Raw genomic sequence first — 20907 nt, forward strand, 5'->3', positions numbered from 1 at the left:
AGGAATCACGCGACCCCACGTTTCTCTACGTGATTCCTTTTGAAAATTTATTACAATTCCGTTCTGGACGAGGAAGAGAACGAAAGAAACAACAACAACAACAACAGAAAAAAAAAAAAAGAAACTCCTCACCGATCGCATCACGCCAGAAAAACATTTCGAAGTATTTTCTATATTTCTTCCTAAAAATACAAAAAAAGGAAAAAAAAGATGAAGAAGAAGAAGGTACAAAAATGTGTGTATAGAAAAAATTAAATGAAAATTGATTCGATTAGGTGAAAATGAATGAGAAAAAGATAGTTAGATATAGAGAGATATAATGTGGAACATAATTGAAGAAGAAGAAGAAGTACTTTAAAACATTCAAAGGAAATATTATTTCAGGGTCATACCTTAAGAGATTTTTCGATTAGCAAAAAAAAAGAAAAAAAAAAAAAGGTTGTATCGTATTTAGTACCTAACGTCGTCTAACGGTAACCACTCAAGATATCCGCCGTTAAGTCTTAATGATTTGTCTCCTCGACTAATGAGCGTCAGAGAAGTTAACGGCATATTAACGCGTTAATCCTTTTGATGAGCGATTCGCGTGTCCCACCGCGTAGCCAACTTAATATCTATCCACGCATATAAACGCATAATAGAGGCGTTCGTCGTGCCTATTAAAGTGACAGGTGCCAGCCATGAGGTGATAAACAAATAGCCACATTCGTGAAAAAGAGTAAGAGTAAGAGAGAGAGAGAGAGAGAGAGAGAGAGAGAGAGAGAGAGAGAGAGAGAGAGATTATGTTTATTTCGGTGATTTTTTCTTTCCCCCCTCCACCCCTTTACATTTAACAAATAATTTTAACACTTTGTCGACAACTCAATAAAAACATCATCAGATTTAATTGTATTCTGTGTTAAACGATGAAGAAAAAAAGAAAAGAAGAAAAAGTATTCTTTGCAAATTAACTAGTCAAATATTCTAAAGAATGAAATTTTGATTATAAATGAGAATATTTTATATCAACGTACGAATAACGATCAAAGTTTTAAATATCTCATTTTGATTTTATGCTTAGGGTATACAAATTCAAATGGATTATATTATATTTAATTCTCAAGTTACAATTAATTGTATTTATTTGTCATTGTTTTTGTAAATGGTAACTCGGCCGAAGGTTGTTGGGGTGTCGTTTACACGGAACCACGTTCCCCGTATTCCCCGGATGCGCAAAGGGTGAGAATGAATCGCCTCCGGAGAACTACAGAACAAATGGGAACATTAAGTCGCTTTTGCGGCTTCGTAACACAACAGTGTAACCCCACCGATGTTCTACATACATCTATCCCCCTCCCTCCCCCGCCCCGTTTCCACTTTATTCCTTAGATATACGTATTATTCTCTTATTTTCGAATATAATCATTTTTTTTTTTAACATTTTGTAACAGAAGTTCAGGATAAACTTACAGTGAATCACTAAAGTTAACCAAAAAAACAAAAAGAAGGATACTCTACAAATATTTGTTAAATATATATTTTTAATATGCAAATAAAAGATAAGAAATTTCAATCGTAAAGCATGAATATATTTCTTGACAAAAATTCACCACTCATAAGAATAATCTTCTCTTGTCGAATGAACTTGAAAAAGCGTCTAAATTTTTTCCGCAAATATTTAAATGTTCCAATACAAATATACCAAATCTGTATAATTATTTGATTATTCTTTAATCTCTTAATTACATTATACGAAAAATGACTCGTTAAAAAGTAAAGAACTAAAAAAAATAATAATAATTAATAATACATTTCGCGAAAAATATTTCAAATAAGATAGATTATTGAATGAGCAACGGATTGTTTCTCAATAATCGAAGAGATGCAACTCGAACGAGGACGACCTCGAGTTATAGGAAAGAATTCCAAGAGATAGAGAGAAAGAGAGAGAGAAAGAACGGTCCTTGGAAGGAGCAGAACCGTAAGATGCTTTTCTCGGGGGTAGAAGCGAGGACCTGTCACATTACGGAGTGGAATTTATGTCCGATGCCCAGCGGCGTGACAAGTTGCCTCTGATGAACGGCCCCACCGCGAACTCTTGGCCCTCCGGCGTGCGAGAAGGAAACGAACGAAGAAAAAAAGATAGAAAAGAGAGAAGGAAAGAGAGAGAGAGAGAGAGAGAGAGAGAGAGAGAGAGAGGGAAGGAAAAGAGAGAAACCTTCCCCTTCCCCTTCCACTTCTCTTTTATCTTTCCTTATTCTCCACGACTCTTCACTAACTTCTTTTTATTTCTCTGCTAATTTTACTTTTCATTTCTACGAATTCGATAGTAGATCAATTTCAATTTAACAAATTTATAAGTTGTTATATCTGAAAAAGATCAAAATCAATGATGATGTAAATCTTAATTGGTAACAATAGTTAAACATCGATTGGTATAAGAGAGTGTGTTGTAACACACACCTAAATTTATAATGAAATGAAATATATATTATTAGTAAAGTTTAATATATATATTTATAAAGTATCTCCTAAAAATGATATAAGAAAAATAAATAAAATATAAAACAAAATTATAATATTAATATTAATGAAGAATTTTAACGTTGTCTATCAATTTATCTGAAATAATCATTATTATTATCATGTGAAACACGCGAAAAAAAATAGAGAATTACATAAGAAATAATAATAATATATAATAAGGAAATTAATAAGGAATGAAAAATTGTAGTAGAAAAATGAGTATTCTGTGGGAAAGTGATAGCGATGAGGGGAGAGGGGGGGGTGGAGGCTAATACGAAAGAATATTCCGGGAAGAGAATGGCGAGAAGGAGAACGTGGGTGTGCAGAAATGCGACGGCACGGTCTCGCGGGAAAGGCGGAAGGGTAGACCCTTCGTCTCCGTGACCATGGTAAAGCCATTTTTTTTCTTCTGTTGGTTTATTTTTATTTGTAAAAAAAAAAAGAAAAGAAAAGAAAAGAAAAAAGAAAGTAAAAAACCGAAATCCCCATAGGATTGGAACTCTTGGTTGGCAAGGAGCAACTATTCCCCCGTGGCCGACGGCAACTACTTGCCGCTCGCACCGCTCCTGCCGGTGATAAACACGGCAAGTTACGATTTCTCGGAGCCCCCACATCGTGAACAGCCGTGGCGGTCCGTACGTGACCGGATGGTGTCCCCATGTCCCCTTCCTTCCTTCTTTCCTCCTTTCTTCCTTCCTTTCTTTCTTTCTTTCTTTCGGAAACGACAAAAAGGGTTGAACTCTTTCGACGCTGAAGAAAACGTGCGAAGGAAAATCTATTTCGTATGATTGAAAACAATAATGATGTAGGTACGTAAATATATATGTGTGTACGTGTGTTATATATATCAATGTATTTTAGAGAACTAATTAATTATTAAAGACGGGATGACAATTGAGGATAATAAGGTAAAACCTAAAATAACAACCCACGTGTGGCTTCTTTCTCTTATGGGTTTCGAAAATGGTAACGACATATATCTACTATTTTTTCTTTTTTTTCATACTTCATAAACACATGTTTATCTATCCTAGACGACGATAGTGCAGACTGTCATTTGTCATGACCAGACTAGATTTTGAACATTCTGAAAAACATGCTTTAACATATTTAACACATCTGTGCGGCATATTGGCAAAGAGAGATCAACAATATGGCAAATCTCGGTTCTCTTAGTTCCTAGGAAGAAGATTCCTTTCTATTGTAAGAAACGAAAATCCTAATGCCAGATTTTTACCATCCTTTGACCGGATTCGTGTTAAACAACATGTGATTTCCACGTGAAAAGGTTTCAACTATTTGTTAGAATAAAAAATATCCAAATTATATACGGGTTGTGTTGGAAAACTGCGATGGATGACTAAGCGAATAAATCAATGTGTTACAATTTTCCTATTTTCTTTTTCTCTTGTAAAAAAAAATATATATATAAAAAAAAAAAGAATTATAAACAACCAAAAACCCGTACGCGGTTGAATGTATAAGCGTTAAGAAAAAATCGAAAATAAGTTGAAATAAGTTAATTGTTCGGCAAGAAAATTTGTAGAAAAAAAAAAAAGAAAAGGAAAAAGAAAAAAGGAAAAAAAAAACCGTTTTCTCGTAGTAAAACTCGAGAAAAGAATTGTAAAGAATTTATTTAAGTGCACTGTTATCGCTCGCATTCCGTGGCTTTTGCAAGTGGCACGGCTATCCCATTACAAACTTCTTCTCGGAAACTTTCGTTTCGTGAACGCGCGCGTCGTCGTCCCCTTTCCAGCAGCAGCAGCATTTGCCTGTTAAAGTCTCGCGAAAAGCCACGCACGTGCACGATTATTTCCTTCTCTTCTTAACAACGCGATGTAAAACGATAAGGAACCCGACCGACCGTTTGCTTGCAGTACGGTAACTAGAAAAAGAGAGAGAGAGAGAGAGACTTAAGCTAATACAACGACAGAGGATCGCTTAACCCTTGCTTGCTTTCTAATGTTTCCTAGGAAGTAGTCACTGTGTGTGTCGTGACAAACAAAACTTTATTTCTTTCTTTATTTATTTATTTATTTATTTCCTAAGAAAAATCTATTTAAATTATACGTTGTGTGTGTGTCTCGAGACAAAAGTTTGTTCACAATTTAGAAATAATTTAAACACACAATGTTATACGAAATTTTATTTCATATTTCATTGATATATATTATATTATTTGCACACTAATAAATATGTAGATAATTATTTTCTATCCGAAATATGTAATATTATTATATAGTGCACATTATAATAATTTATACACAAAAGCAACAAATTTCCTATAGATTTTCTTATCGGAAGATTATTTTTTCCAAAAGAGAGAAATAAGAATGGTATAATAGGAAAATATTATAGTAATATATCAATGTGTTTTGTAAGAGCACAGATAAAGACGGGGGTGGGAGTAGGGACACACACACGGCCCCTTCTTCCTCCCTTCCCTTCCCTTCCCCAAGGTTCGCGTGTGCCTCTCACTAAAGCACCCCCGCCTTACCCCGATGCAACTCGTGTTACGTAGGGCCGACACACGGTGTCAGGTGGTCCCCCTCCTGCCGTGTAAACGCGCGTCTCGACACGGGCTACCGCGTCAGCTTGCATTCCGGAAAACCGTGTTGGTACGTATTTTATCGTTCACTCTCGTATCCGGACACAAACTCATTTCCTTCGGAAACGACTAGCCTAATTAAAACGGTAATACTATCGAAGGCTATCGAGTTACATTTACAAACGAGTGCTTTGATTTTTTTTCCCCACAAAATAATTCAAACTCTGAATTTATATATTTATATATGTGAACGCGAAAAAAAGAAAAAAAAAAAGAAATTAATAAAAGTGATCGAGCATTATCGGATGATCGGAAGTTATAGAGTTTGCTTTGAAATATTGTTGAGTCGTTGGGGGTGGGGGAGAAAAAAAAAGAAGGAAAAAAAAAACCCCCCGATATATCCGACAATATACTCGGACGTATTTTCACATCGAACGATAAAATCCGAACGCGTTTCCGAGTAGACCATTTTTACGGTCAAAATGAAAGTTACGAGAGAAAGAGAGAAAGAGAGAGAGCGATAGGAAATATAGAACTTTCGAAACGCGAAATATTTCCGAGATAACGCTGTCATTGGTTAGCGTTCGTATCTGTAAACGAATTTGAAAATCGAATGGTCGGGGGATGTTTGCGAAAGGGAACTTTTGTATTTCATGACTCTGATCGAGAATACGAAAAACGAACGAACAAAACGAAAAAAATAGGAAAAAGAAAAAAGAAGTAACATTTTTATTCGATTTAGCTAGGGGAATAACCAAATTTTGGGTTATTTTTTTTTTTTTATTTTTCTTCTTCTTCTTCTTCTCTCGTTTTGTTTTCTCGTTTCTATCGTTTTTACCATCTATACCTGCAACCCAATTTACGATGAATTTCCACGGGAAATTCCACGAAACCAACGACGTATGTATATCATTCATTCATTCATTCATTCATTCATTCATTCATCCATCCATCCATCCATCCATCGATCGTCAAAAGTTTGATATATCGCAGAGGTGTTGTCTGGAGACTTTGCTATTTTCTCGTCGGATAACTCTTCGTCGGAGAAACTCTATCCTGAAACTCTCGAGATAAAAGTTTCAGACAGTCGGAGATGGACCCGTTGTTATCGATCCGTTGTTACTCCCGACGTTGTTTAAACCATTTCCAGTTCGTGCCAGACGTAAAGAAAAAAAATATTTTCATTAACGTCGATGGTAGGGGCTACAAAAAAAAAAAGAAAATAATAAACCATTACAACGACCACTCCCCCGACTATCTTTGATAAAGAAAGACTAATCGATAGAAAAAGTAAATATAAAAATTTGCAAAGGAAACACACAGAAAAGGAACGCAGAGAAAAATCCAATACGAAAAAGGAAGATGATATTATATAAAGTAAAAAAAAAAAAAAAAAAGAAAGATTTACACCTTTTCGACCAGTGACAAAAAAAAAAGAAGAAGAAGAAGAGGAAAAAAAAAACTGAAAACGTACAGGGGGGAGGGGGGAGGAGATCCATTCGCGTAAACCGGATCAAAAATCGAGTAAAATCGATTGACGAAGATTCGTTAGCCAACAACATCCGGTGGTAGTGACATTGTGTCGTAGTCGTGTTCAGTTTCGTTCTCTGCACCGGTTGGTTCTGCTCCGCTAGCATTTTCCATTGGAAATTTCGTTTTACGCACGGATACGATATCGGTCGTTCGCTATCTATCGACTGACTCCTCTCTTCCATCGGCTTTCGGGTATCCCTTTGAAGGATTTACTCGAAAATCATTTTCACCAGGCAATCCGAATGGATTCCTATTTCATGGACTTTTCTCTCGAATTATTTTCACGATAACGAGCCGTGAAACTAATCTCTTCGTTCCCCATAGGGAGAACATTCAAATATCGAAATGTCGAAAATAGGAAAATACAATCTCCTTTTCCTCTCTCTCTCTCTCTCTCTCTCTCTCTCTCTCTTTTTATTTTTTTACTTTTTTTTTTTAACGTTAATCACAAATAATTAAGAATACCTATAGTATAAGTTGAATATCCAGCGATTTTTTCCCTACGTAAAAAAGAGATAATCTTTTCCAAGAATGAAACGAAGAAAAGTTTTCCTTTTTTTTCTCTTCCCCAATGCTTTGACAAGAACGTGTAAAATTTCCATGATAATTGGGATATCACACTTTAAAAGAAAAAACAAGTTAATAGGAGAAAGTATTGGAAAATTTGTTAAGTAGAGAGGAAATATTATTCTCTTTCGTTAACTAGTTTCGTCTTTCACTGAAATTTCTTTGTTTTTTTTTTTTTTCCCAGAAATATCCTTTACATTTGTATTTCTCTATGATTCGTTTTCCTAAACGTTGACACCAATTTAACAGAAATAAGACACTGTCACTAATTTTATGAGATTCCTGTGGTGTGGATAAAGATGTAACGTGAAAATGAACGTTCGATTTATCATCACAACGATAGATGTTAGAGAAGGAATCATTTATTATTTTTGATTTTTCAAGGATTAGAAAATTCAAGTTGTAAATAGTCATATTTAATTAAAACCCCAGGACGTCTCGACGAAGTGTCACGAGAATAAGAATTAGAAAAGAAAAAAAAATGGATACCTGCTAAATTTATCATGTGGACCTCTCACTGTATTTCTTTTCATTTTTTTTTCTTTTTTTTGTGTATTTTCGTTAAAATTACACCTAGCGTAGCCCCGGACGTCAGGGTTTCGGAAAACTACGGTCGGCAGATCATTGTAGTCACGAACAAAAGGGATGAAGGAAAGTAAAAAGGTTCACTCGACAGGGATGGTCCTAGGAAGGACCATCAAGAATTAGGAGTCTCCAAGGACTCGTAAATTTGTCAAAGTTCGAGTGATTTATATAAGTTAGACATGGAACAGTTTGAAGCTTGTCAAATATCGAACATGTTAAAATATATTCACAAGAAAAATTATGTTAAATTTAAATAATTAAGAAAAATAAATCGTATTTTTTTTTTTTTATAAATTCCTATCCAAGTAAAAAGACTGTAATAATAATAATAATAATAATAATAATAATAATAATAATAATATGTATTTTTTCCTAAATATTTTAAACTGTGATCAAAAAAGAAAAATATAATATAATATTTTATTTTGTATGACAATACGTTCGTTTTTTTTTTCTCTCTCTTTTTTTTTTTTCTTTTTTCTTAGAAAGACAAGCATAAAGATTTTTGCAATCGTCCACCATAGTAACCGATACCTCGACAGCTATTTGCAAATGTTCGCGTTCTAAGAAGACGATCGTTCACCTAACCGCAAGAAATGAGGAGGAAGAAATTCGCGAACGGTTTTAGTTAGACGTTTAAACTTTTACCACTGAATCTATTCGTTGGTTTTAAACTTTGCTAAGGAATAAGAAGGAAGAAGAAGAAGAAGAAGAAGAAGGTGGTGAAAGTTTTCATTTGCGGGACGAACTGTTAGGTCGTAGAAGGGGTCAATGACGGCTTTAAATCGTCTGCGATTGAGAGCCGCGTCGTTTCTTTCATTCTTATTCTCTTTCTCTTTTTCCTTTTTGTCTTTTTTTTTATTATATTCTTTATCGTGATATCAACCTACACAACGGGTTGAAAAGAAACAACAATAACTTGTTAACCCCGCTGAAAGTGCAAAGAAATCGTCTCGATCATCCGCGGGGATAAACCATTTTCAAATGGAAACCAGTTCGACCTAACAGATCAACAACACTTTCACAAATAAAAAGAAAAGAAAAGGAAAGAAATCAAATCAAAAAAAGAAGGGACATAAAGTAGCTTAAAAAAAAAAAGAAGAAATTATTAACTCCTCGTTAAATCCTATAGTATTTCAAACATAATATCTTGTCTAATAGTCTTAAATTGTAGTAAATGTCCCAACAGAGATAAGTCTCGGTCAGGTTTCAATAGGAACGGATAAATCTGAACGAATCGAAGCGAAGCGTTAAACGGTATTAAGATCTTACACGATTCGAAACTATTCTGACGAATGAAGAACAGACACATAGATACGAGAAGGAAAGATACTTTTAATCCGCGACTGTCGTCGCCGAATGTTACACGATCGCGATAGTTAAGTATTAACACATCCTTTTTTTTTTCTCTCTCTCTCTTTTTCATAAACTTCGTCAAAAGTAAGATCACTCGTGTTCACCTGCGTGAAACAAGGGTTAAGTTTCTCGAAGAATCGTCCTGAACTCAACGTGGCGCGTCTAATCGGCTTAGGTGCTACCTGTAAAAAAAACCTAAAAGGACATCAAAGAAGAAGAAGAAGAAGAAAAAATTAGGTAAGGAAATGATGCGACGGATAGAGATTATTTCGAAAGATAAATTCTTATCCTTAGATACATCGTAACCCTTAGGGAAAAGTAAGTCTTCAGGTCTAACGTTTTCTTGAAAAGTTTTAGCTACCCTACCTTGGCAGGTAGTTACAAAAAATATCCATCGATAGTTTTCCTTTACACTCGTGAAAAATGTTATTAATGTCGAACGATTCCGACAAATATAACCGACTAAAGGAATCTTATACGGTTTCCCGGTAATTCGTTACGGTTAGATAATTAAAAAAAAAAAAAAAAAGAGAAAAATAACGATTTATCTCATTTTAATTTGGCAAAAGGTCGGAAAATCTCCGCATGAGTTAAACGATTAAAATACGTTCGGCTGTGTTCGAAACAACGAAATATATTTTTCTTTGTCTTTGAGATATTGTGCAAGTCAACAAGCACCTTGGAAACGCTTTGAAAAATTGCCGGTTGGTAAACGAGACTTCGTTCGAATTTACCGTGCAAAACCCCGTGAAATGTTTTCGCACCTTAGTTTGACCTGATGACTACGTAGAATTTACGATACCAAGTTTTACGATACGTCGGGATATATTAATCTTACTACGACGAAAAAACGAGACTCCTTGTTTTCTTTTTTCTTTTTTTATTCCAAATAATATTCCAATAAAATCGAGTATCTTTTTATTCATCTACAAATTTACAATCCACAGATAGTTCAAATAAAAAAAGAAAAAAAAAAAAAAGAAACATATAACAAAAAAACGATTCATCGTATATGCAATGAGAACATGAACGATAATAATTAAACCGAAAATGAATTCCCTAACTAAGTCATATCGAAATTAGAACGGACAATTTGGATTCTCGAAGGACACTTTCACAGTGTTAAGCCTTACATTAGATAATCGATAACCGGCCGATAAATCGCGACTTCCGGTTGCGTTTCGGTCACCGGCGGCAGTACCACTCGTGCAATTTCCTGGATAGAAGGCCGTGATAGTAGGAAAAGGGTGGTAGTAGACGGGGGGTGGGAGGAGGGGGAGAGGAGCCGTTAGGATGGGGCCAAGGGGGTCAAGGGGGACCAAGGGGTGAGATGGAAGCTAGCGGTAATCGGAAATTGGCCCGATGACATTGATTAAAGCGAGTTTACCGAGAGGGCGCGACAATGCCGTAATTATTAATCGGTGGTGCCGATGCCACGCCAAGATTCCACCTCTCGATACGCACCGATCCTCCTCGTGATGCATTGCGCGTTTCTCGGCTGGTTTGCCAATGCTATTCTATGCATTCTCTCTATTCTGAGAGAGAGAGAGAGAGAGATTGCAGTCTCGGTCAGTTACCAAGATACCACTACGAGATTATGCATTGCCCCCACGGGAACTCTAATTACTGCGTCATGCTGCTCTCTTCTAATCAAACTAGTTAAATTCGACGAGTCACACGATCGAAAACCGTTCGTTGATCAAAGTTCTTCCTACATGTTTTTTTTTTTTGCTAATCTCTTCTGATGATTTTTATTTATTTTTTTATTTCTTGAAAAGAAAAAAAAAACAAGAAGAAAAACTAAAGTAAATATATGTATATATATAATGCATGCGTTAAGGTGAAAGTATTTTCATCGATTCGTCGTCTAAAACGACTAAAGCAACAAAATTATTCTATACTTTCAACCCCATACCGAGAGGTTTTCTCTTATTTATTTTTTCTAATATATATATATATATATATAAAAAAAAGCAATAAAAAGGTAGAAAAAATTTACTGCCGCACATAAACCTCTCGTGCATTCCAGATACGTTTTCTGCTTTTTTTTCTTGTTTTTTTTTTTCTTTTTCTGCTTTTTTTTTTGTTGCTGAACGTTTTTAGACCGTAGAAGAAAAAAAAAATATATTACACGTTGGAGAACCTCGTATGGGACGATGGACCTTTAACAAAAAAAATGACAAAAAAACATTTTCTTCTTCTTCTTCTACTTCAAACTGACCTTGGAATAATAGTAACTCTCATTGGAGGAAAAATAAAACGATCACGTTGATGCGCATAATAAATAAGGTATATACATTATTAAACGTAATACAGAAATCACGAGAGTTGATTTATATATTGATTAATTACTACCAATAGTAATTAAAAAAGGGAAAACAGAATAACAATCGATTAGGGGAACAAAAAAAAAAGATAGAAAATAGAAAAAACACACATTGGCAGATCTCGCGTTATACTGAGGGGGGGGCGAGACTGCTATCGTATCGTCATGTGATCGATACGTTCGAATGAAGATTTAACCGACTAAATGTAAATCAAAGCATCGGAGATAGTAAACGTCGATAACGTAGATGCCTATATCGGCTGTCGCGTGCATTACGTTGATTAATGACGGCCGGACGAATTTAAGCTACAACGTGCGTGCATTTGTGCGCTATCGATCGTCAACTTTTGAATGGGGGCGGGGAAAAAGAAGGAAACAAAAAAAGATAACAAAAAAAAAAGAAAAATAGAAAAAAGTAGGATTGGTAACGCGTTAGATAGATATTTTCGTCCTTGTCCTTCGTTATATTCCATAACGATTTGGAATGAAGCTGAAACGAAGCTGAATAATTACCTCGTCTGAGGCTCCTGGTCTCTTCTCTTATTCCTTCTTCTTTTTTTTTTTTTCATTTCTACCGCTTAACATCGTACCGTTAGTACGATCGATCTTGAGAAGAAATATTACGAGAAAGAGAAAGAGAAAATAAGAGTAACGGAAGGATGAAGAAAGAGAGAGAAAGAGAGAGAGAGAGATGTAAAATATAAGAAGAAGAAGAAGAAAGAGAAGCCGTCGAGTCATCGGCCAAACGAGTCGATATTTTCGCACCTCGGTCGAGCGCATTCGCAGGTAGAAGAGGAAAAAGGATGCAATGAATTTTGTGCTACCTGAAGACGATGAAGAAGAAGAAGAAGAAGAAGAAGACGAAAAAGTACGTGCTTCAGGGTGGTGGTCGACGGGATAGGTCCATGGAAGAAAAAAAAAAAAAAATATAAAAATTAGGAAGCGAGAGGGGGATGTGTGTGGATGAATAAGAAGAAGAAAGAAGAAGCAAAAGAAAGAAAAGACCTAGCTAGAAAGAGTAAAAGAAAGATAAAGAGTAAGAGAAAGAGAAAGAGAAAAAGAGAGAGAGAGGAACCGCATCTTGAAGGAAGAACGGCCGATTTATTGGCGAGTTTAAAAGAAGCCGGACCCTCGACATAACTCAGCATTCGCATGATGTTGACTGAGTGGCCGACTCGTCCTGCCATCGACTCGGCTCGAGCTGAAGTCGTCGTACGCGTATCCTGTTCGCCAACTTACGAGAGCTCGTCCTTTGGTAGGTAGGTAGGTAGGTAGGTAGGTAAGGTAGGTAAGGTAGGTAGGTAGGTAGGTAGGTAGGTAGGTACCTCTTTGCCAATCAAGAACCATTCACTGCTACTAAGTGCCTCGGTTTAATTAAGCGAGATGAACGAAGGGAAAGAAAGACTACGCTTGTAGCTAGCTTAATATGTTTTCTAAATCATCTCGATTTTCTATCATATATTTTATATACAATATTATTATATATATATATATATGTATTATCTATTACTTTTCTTTCGTTTAATTATTTAATTTGAATGTTTTAGATAACTTTTTTTATGAGATATATGTAAATAAATAAATGTTTATTTTTATAAGAACCATTTCTATTCGATCTCAAAAAATAATCAATTATACGAATTATAGACAATAATATATATAATATACGTATATAAACGGTTTTCTCTCTAATTAACTTGGAATTTTTAATTTTCAATCGCCAACGCGTACGTTTGGTGTCGACTAGAATGCGTTATAAATCGAGCATTTCTTTCGAAATAAATAGAAATACCGTGGGCGTAATCCGGCGTGTCATTCGATTACCTGCCGCAATAAAATCGAATGACGAGCCAATAAAATATTTATGGATTCGTATGCGAGAACCTCGGCCGAGCACAATCGCAACTCACCCCCTGCGTGTTTCCCCGGTGGTGGTTACACGATGTTTACCCCTCGACAAAACCCCCGGAGGGCTGGTTCCTCGACGTGTACGCACCACGTGCATGCTCCCGTCTATTCTGCTTTCGTTGATTTTCTATATATGTACAATGTACATACATACGTACATATATATATATATATATATCGAAAGAGAGAACGGTTTCTCTTAAAAGTACCCCCACTATCCTTTTGTACTCGCAATGACGCGTGTGTCGACTCTCTCTTTTTCTCTCTAATATTCTTTCACAAGAGTCTCGTGTTAAAACTGAATTCGTTAATAGAAAAATAACAACATGGTAGGCGTACGTATGTGATCTTTCAATACCTATCATTAACAATCGTATAAATAATTAAACGTATCGTACTCTCTAATTCAATAATTAATCAACTGTTATACAAAGTCCGCAAATCTACCTGATATATGTACTTATGTTGTTTGTTTGACAAACAACAATTAAAAATTATATCGTAGGTTAACGAGATTCAACGTTCTAACAATATTTATTTTTTTTCTTTTTTTTTTTTTTTTGCGTAAGATAAATAAAATAACGAAACAGTACATTTGATAGATTTGTCTAGTGAAATTGAAAAAAATAAAAAGATAATTAAAAAGAAATTAATAACGAACGTGTTTTAACGATATTTAATTAAATAATAACGATCGTGTTAAAAAAAAAATGTATTTACGTGTTTTCATTTTTGTTGTTGTTGTTTCTTTTAAGGGTATACTATATTTTTTGTTTGCAAAAGGAATAAAGGACGATAGCTCGCGAATCGTTTCAGCCTTGCGATTAGTTTCGCGACTCGAAGAAAACCGTATCGAATCTAAGTGAACTCTCCTCGATCGACATCCGTTTGACACGTGCAAAATGATTTTCGTCGAATCTCTTCCCCTTCTTCTTTTCCAGTCTCTTTATCTCGTTCTCTCTGACAAGTATTAACTCTCTCGCTCTTACTCGATGACTAGTCACCCTCGTAGAATCGAAAAGTGCAGCTGGAGGTCTCTGAGATTTCTCTTTTCGCGCAGCTGCCCTTACGATTTTCAGGGTGCGATGAGCGAACTCCAGCCAACCAACCAACCAACCAACCAACCAACCCTGCGTGCCTTTACCGAAACGAATTTGCTCCTGCATTTCAAATGTGTATGTGTACATACACAGTGTACCTAGGTACGTAAACTTTGCATTGGAGTACGTTAAAAAAATATATATGAACGTATATGAAAACTACATACGTACGTATGCGTGTGTGTGTACGTGTTTATTTCCTCTCCCTTTTTTATTCCATGCGTTATCGCGTTGATGATTCGTAATCCTTTCTCGATTGCCCGATCTAATTCGTCGTGGATCGTAAGTTGAGCTCTTTAAAAAGTGCATTAAACTCTCGTTTGCCGTTAAAAAGGGATTTCACGGAACGACCATGGGTGGATATGTACGATACCCCCAAGAGAACTTCGGAAGCTAGTATTTATTTCTTTATCTACTGTGACGAATTTTCATGATAAAAGAATATGATACCTGAGAATGGAAAGTGATTTTTTCATTAAAATTCGATACACATCTAACGCGACAAAGAATTCCTGTCAACTGTCAAATACTTCGCATAAATACATATACAAGAAACACGCGCTTACGTCAAATTCTAACCAATAATTTTAAAAAAAAATAAACTTAACCAATACCAATTTACATACGTAATGACGAATAATTATAGTTTTTATCATGATCATCTAATTGAACGAAAATAGGATGTTTTAAAACATGTTATTCTAGGTAAATAGTAGTGTCTTTCGACGATAAGTCTCTTCTAAATCGGTCGAACCGACTATAATGAAGTTGCCACCGGGATTCCATTTGGAATTCGGGACCCATTATATGGGGGATACTCATAAATACGCGCGCATCTGAAAGACGGACGTTCTCAGAAGGATAAAATCTAATATATGCAAATCCCTCGAGCGACCGAAATGCGAGAAAATGGTTTGAAACAGAGAATTCGCCGAATCGATCCATAATTCAGAATCCTACCAGAGTTGTTCTCGTAGATCACATACGTCTAATACGTAAACGTCGAATTTTTCACACTTTTAAATATTCACCATTATAATACTTTAAATAATATAATAAGAGAACGAATTTGTTTTTCTTCTACGAATATATAAAACTTCGAAGTAATTAATGATTGATCGTTCATTAAAATATCGTGAAAAAGTATAGAATGAAAAAAGACAAACAAAAAAATGTCATGGGACGCGTGATACCGCGTCGTGACGCTAAACGTTGTGTGTTTTAAAAGTAAACGAATGTAAAGAACAAGATGAAGAATAAGAAAGAGAAAGAATAAGAAAAAGATTTAGAAGATGGAACGAAGCGGAACACGGCAAGTAGCCAGCAAGGTAGTATAAACGTACAAGAAATAGAAGAAGATGGGAACGAAATAAAAGAGAGGAAGAAAATACAAAGGGAAAAAGTAGAAAGAAGAGAGAAAAAAAATAAAATAAAATAAAAAGGAGAACGAGGACGTAGACGACGAAAACGAATACGACGAGGAGGACGAATGGAGGCGGCTCATCCAACCGCGATGTGTTTGTTTTGCTTATCTGAGACAAATTTGCCGTCTTGTAAGCGACACCGAAGGGTCGACTTGACAAACTGGGGTGCTCCTGGGGGGTTCGAGACTCCGCCATGTACTACCGACGCACGCGTACAACTTTCCGAGAGAGAGAAAGAACCGTACGAAAGAAAAATCTCGAGTTGGTTGAGGCTCCTGAAGCGAAAAGAAAAAGAAAGAGAAAGAAAGAGAAAGAGTATCTTCTCATTCTATCTATCTTACTATCTTTATCTCTTTTTCTCAAGCAATGTCGTTGACTCTCGTATCTTCTTCGTATATTCCTCTCTCTCTATCTATCTATCTATCTATCTTTCTCTTTTTCTAGCTCTCTCATTCTCTTTCACTATGAAATCTCGTAAAACTCGAGCGATTTCTCTACCTCGTGTGTTTTCTCTCTCGCGTATACCACTACTACTGTATTTTTGTATTTTCATTATTTTATTTTATTTTATTTTGGTTTTTTTTTTTTAAAACACACACACATTTTCCTTTGCAAACGTTTTATAAGATACATGAGCTAGTTTTCTCTCTCATCGACGACGACGACGTTTGGAAAAGTCCAAATGGTTATTTATTTCGATCTCGAATCTCGACCACCACCAACCAACCAACCTACCTACCAACCAACCAACCAACCATCACCACCACCGTGCTAGCTTTTACTGCGTTTACGTTCGATGAAATTTACTGCTCGGTGAACGCTTATACTGAAAAGAAGAGAGTTAAAAAGAGAAACAGATTGAAAGAGAGAGAGAGAGAGGGAGAGAGAGAGAGATGATCGTAAAAAGCATTTTATTTCGGCGAACATTGGCGTAGATTAAAACTATACGTCCACGTTCGACATTAGTTCGATGAGAAGGAAACCAATCCCGTCAGAGAATCGAATAAAGGTAAATGAACGTGTTATCGCGCCAATGATTGAAAATAACAAAAAACAACAACAATTCATGCGAAAAAAGATTATCGTTAAATAATATTTTATAAACGTCACAAACTCGCGTCGTCACGCCTGAACGCATAACTTTAAACTGATTAGATGTTCGATGCATATAGATAAATGACGCGTTAACTGTCACATTGTTGTTTTTATTAATAACACGAAAAGAAAGCAAAAAAAACATAATCGATCAACAATGAGAAATAATCGTCAAACCTTCCTTCCAATTGTTTTCTCGTAGTTATCGTAATCTTCAAATTGGATCAAGGAAACTGTATTAAATTAATATTAATTTATTAATATTTAAAAATAAGAAATTCAAACAAAAATAATCTCAATCAAATTTCTATAGGATCTTATTTAATTAAAATACATTAGGATAACTTACTGTCCGTAGCAGGAAGAATTCAATCGAGCATTATTCTCCGGTTCGAGAGGGGGCAGAAGAAAAAAAAGAGTAAGAGAAAGAGAGAGAGAGAGAGAGAGAGTGGGAGAGAGAGAGAGAAATGGAGGGTACAAAAGTACGGGAGTGTCTCCGGTGGTAATTAATTATTAATTAGGATTATCGTCTCGACCCCGGTGTGGCCTCTCGACGACATAACGACTTCCTTTTCCCTCTCACTCTCTTTCTCTCTCTCTCTCTCTCTCTCTTTCTCTATTTCTATCTTTCTCTTCCTGTTCCCCTTTTTCTCGGAGCCCATAGTCGCAAGATAAACGATTGAGCTACGGAGATCCTAAGTAACTCCATGAATTTTCCGGATCCACCCTCGAACTCTCGTACGAGAACTTAGGGGGGTGGTGTAGCTTCTAATCATCGCTATATCTCGGAGCCACACCCTCTTTACGACGAATTCTGACCATGATAGAACATCTCTCTCTCTCTCTTTCTCTCTTCCATTCATTGTCCCTTTACTAACAAGAGAACCAAGGACAACACGATGATCCCATGTTGGACTCTTTAACGCGTCCTCGTCCGAATCGAAAAAGTGTCGGAAGTGTAGGAAGGGCGAATTAAATGATTTTCGGATGTTCATTTATACTTCGTGTAACACGCGAACTATCCTTAACTAATAACGTTACACCCAGGACCAATAAATTCGAATAAATATTTCGAAAAAAAGAATAAAAATACAAATGTGTCTGAAAGAATGGGGAGGGGTATTAGGGTAGGAATAAAATCTTGTTATATCTCGAAATATATAACATCATTTTTTTCTCGTTACTTCTTCTTACATATCTTCAACTTAACGTTTCCTATTTCTTTGAGAGGAGTTTACTATGACGAAGTTAAAAAAGATAAAGAGGAAAAGGAGGAGGAAAAGGAGGAGGAGGAGGAGGAGGAGGAGGTGGGCGAAAAGCGGAAAAAGAAATGGACGAAATGACGAGGAGGAGAAGGAGAAGGAGAAGAAGGAGTAGGAGAAGGAGGAGGGTGCGAAAAGGGGAAAGACGGAAGTAAATCATGCAACCCCCGTGACGACGTCACGCGATGACAAACGAGCGCGAATGTCGACGTCATCACGCGAGAAGTGGAAGCGACATCTGATAACGACCTTAATCGCATTACGTCTCTGCTCCCCTCCGCGTCTCCTGTCTCGCGATCGCCTCCCTAATGTCCTAAGAAAAGGAATCGCAATTGCAGATAAATCGTTTCTCTGTGTGTGTGTGTGTATGCGCACGAGAGAGAGAAAGAGCAAGCACGGGACGCGTTAAAAATAAATAATCGTGCGTCTAAGCGCGTGACTACTCCTCCTCCTCCCCCCCTACCCCCCTTCTTACCCCGTTCCATCCCCCATCGTTCCTCTTCGTTTCCTCGTCATCATCGTCATAGCAATCGTCGCAAATACGTATTTACTTCTTTTCCTATGAGTTTCTTTCGTTTTTTTTTTTTCGCGATAGATTCTTTTGCGCGAGAAAAAAATTTCAAGGGAAGGAAAATTAGAAACGATCTCTGTTGGTGTTATAAAAATGATTTCATCGTATCTTTCTTTCTAAACTTTCATCCGATGACGATTACTACTACTACTACTACTACTACTATTACTATTATTACTAAAGTAGTAGTAAATTACTAGAACCAATTACGACGATCGATCTGCGAAGATGACCGTTCGTATTTTACGAATTTCACGGATGTCGTATAGACGATAAAAATACTCGAGAAGCTTGGTATACTATTACTCGTTTGAGGGGACGGCAAGCAAGCAAGCAAGCAAGCAAGCAGTGTGCCCGCCGCTCGGGACACACTGCTGAGAATTATGCAAAAAAGAGTTACGGTCAAGAAACGATCGTAAATTACGAGAAGGTGAGAGGATGCCGTTACGGGTGGTGAGATCAACAAAAAGGAGAAAAGTAAAAAGGATGGAGAGAAAGAGAGAAGACGAACGTTGGATACGAGACAGAAAGAAAGAATAAAAAAAAATAGGGAGATAAAGAGAAAGAAAGAAAGAAAGAAAGAAAGAAAGAGAGAGAGAGAGAGAACAACATGCTGCAAGCATGACGACAGTATGCTACGACAAATAAAACTGCCCTTTTAAAAGTGAAACAAGGGTAAATATTACGATCATAAAAATATATTCACATTTTTGGTATGTGACCTATAAACCCTTAAACAATGTTATTCATTATTATAAATTATTTCTATGTGATAACATTTGTTTAACGATACAATTATATTGTAATAATAATAATAATAATAATTCTAATTTTAAATATATATGTAATATTGTCTTCGTACGCGTTCCTTGAAAAATTAGCTTCAATTTTCTGAACAATCGAATATTGATGATAAGAATAATTTTTGTTAATAGTATGAAATAAAATAATTTTCTATTTAAACGAAAGTTTTTAATACACGCGTTAAAAAAGTTCAAATTAACTTATGTATATGAGAGTCCGTCCAATCAATCGATCGAAAATTATTTCGATTATAACGCAAAGAAAAAAAAAAGGGGTGAAAAATCGTTTGCTCAACGAACCGTGTAAGACACGAGCGTGAAACCGTGCGTAAAGGTAGAATCGTGTTAAGAGTATACCTTTACTACCAGCATGCTGCTGCTGTTGCTTGCTACTGCTGTTAACACGCAACGGAACCGTACGTCGTACAGAATTAGAGAACCATGTTACATATATGTTGTCCTACCTAAGTACAAGCTTGCTTCTACTACAAACGTTGAACGTACACGTAACAACTACTCCTTGTCGGTGGCGGCATGCATGCGCTGCCGTTTTGTACCTAATTAAGATTACGCGTTAATGAGGATACCTATGAGGATGAGGATTAAACGTCACGCGATTTGAAATATTTCACCCTACGATTAAAGGATAAGATCGTGTTATCTTTGTTTTTTTTTCTTTTTTTTTTTCTTTGTGAAATCACATTATCCTCGAATCAATTTAATCCTCAACTTGTTTATTCGTTTCCTTCTTTTTCTTCTTGTCACCATATTGTTCTTTTTCTTTATAACTATTTCTCCTGCCTTGTTAGAACACGTATTAAAAAAGATGATCTTTATAAATCGTTAGTATGAAGAAAAAAAAAAAAAGAAAAAAAAAAGCAGAATAAACTCATGTATTTCATTAATTCTAATCCAAAATAGAGAGAGAGAGGTTTACTCACCATGCTCGCACGGATTCCGAATAACAACCGGTTTCTGGGTTCAACATTTTTCGATCACTTTCAGACCTGAAACAAACAAACAATAATATGGTAAAGTATATATATATATGTATATCGAAATATACTTTTGTTATATATTTGTAGATATAAAATGTATTATGGATATATGATGTGTCTATAAATACAAACGAAAAACCGTAACGATTAGAAACGCGGGGGTGGATGGATGATGAAGAAGAAGAAGAAGAAGAAGAAAAGAAAAGTAAAATAACACGCAACGATCCAAATTGTAGATTTGCAAAAAACACTTTAAAGTTATCGAGACTAGACAATATTGAGAATGAAAAAGAATATTATCGAAGTTGTCTTGCTTGGACAGGAAT

General features: G+C 35.9%; 1 long non-coding RNA gene across 2 annotated transcripts in view; it reads right to left on the reverse strand.

Annotated features, from left to right (window-relative positions):
* LOC106788396 overlaps nucleotides 1–20611 on the reverse strand; it is a 48756-nt gene extending 28145 nt beyond the window's left edge. For both annotated transcript variants that reach the window (XR_001381895.1, XR_001381894.1), the window contains exon 1: nucleotides 20525–20611. This is a non-coding gene — a long non-coding RNA (uncharacterized LOC106788396). The remainder of the gene's footprint in view (nucleotides 1–20524) is intronic.
* Nucleotides 20612–20907: the final 296 nt, after the last annotated feature.

This window comes from Polistes canadensis, unplaced genomic scaffold, assembly GCF_001313835.1.
Source record: "Polistes canadensis isolate GaletaPanama2010 unplaced genomic scaffold, ASM131383v1 scaffold_138, whole genome shotgun sequence".
Lineage (NCBI taxonomy): Eukaryota > Metazoa > Arthropoda > Insecta > Hymenoptera > Vespidae > Polistes > Polistes canadensis.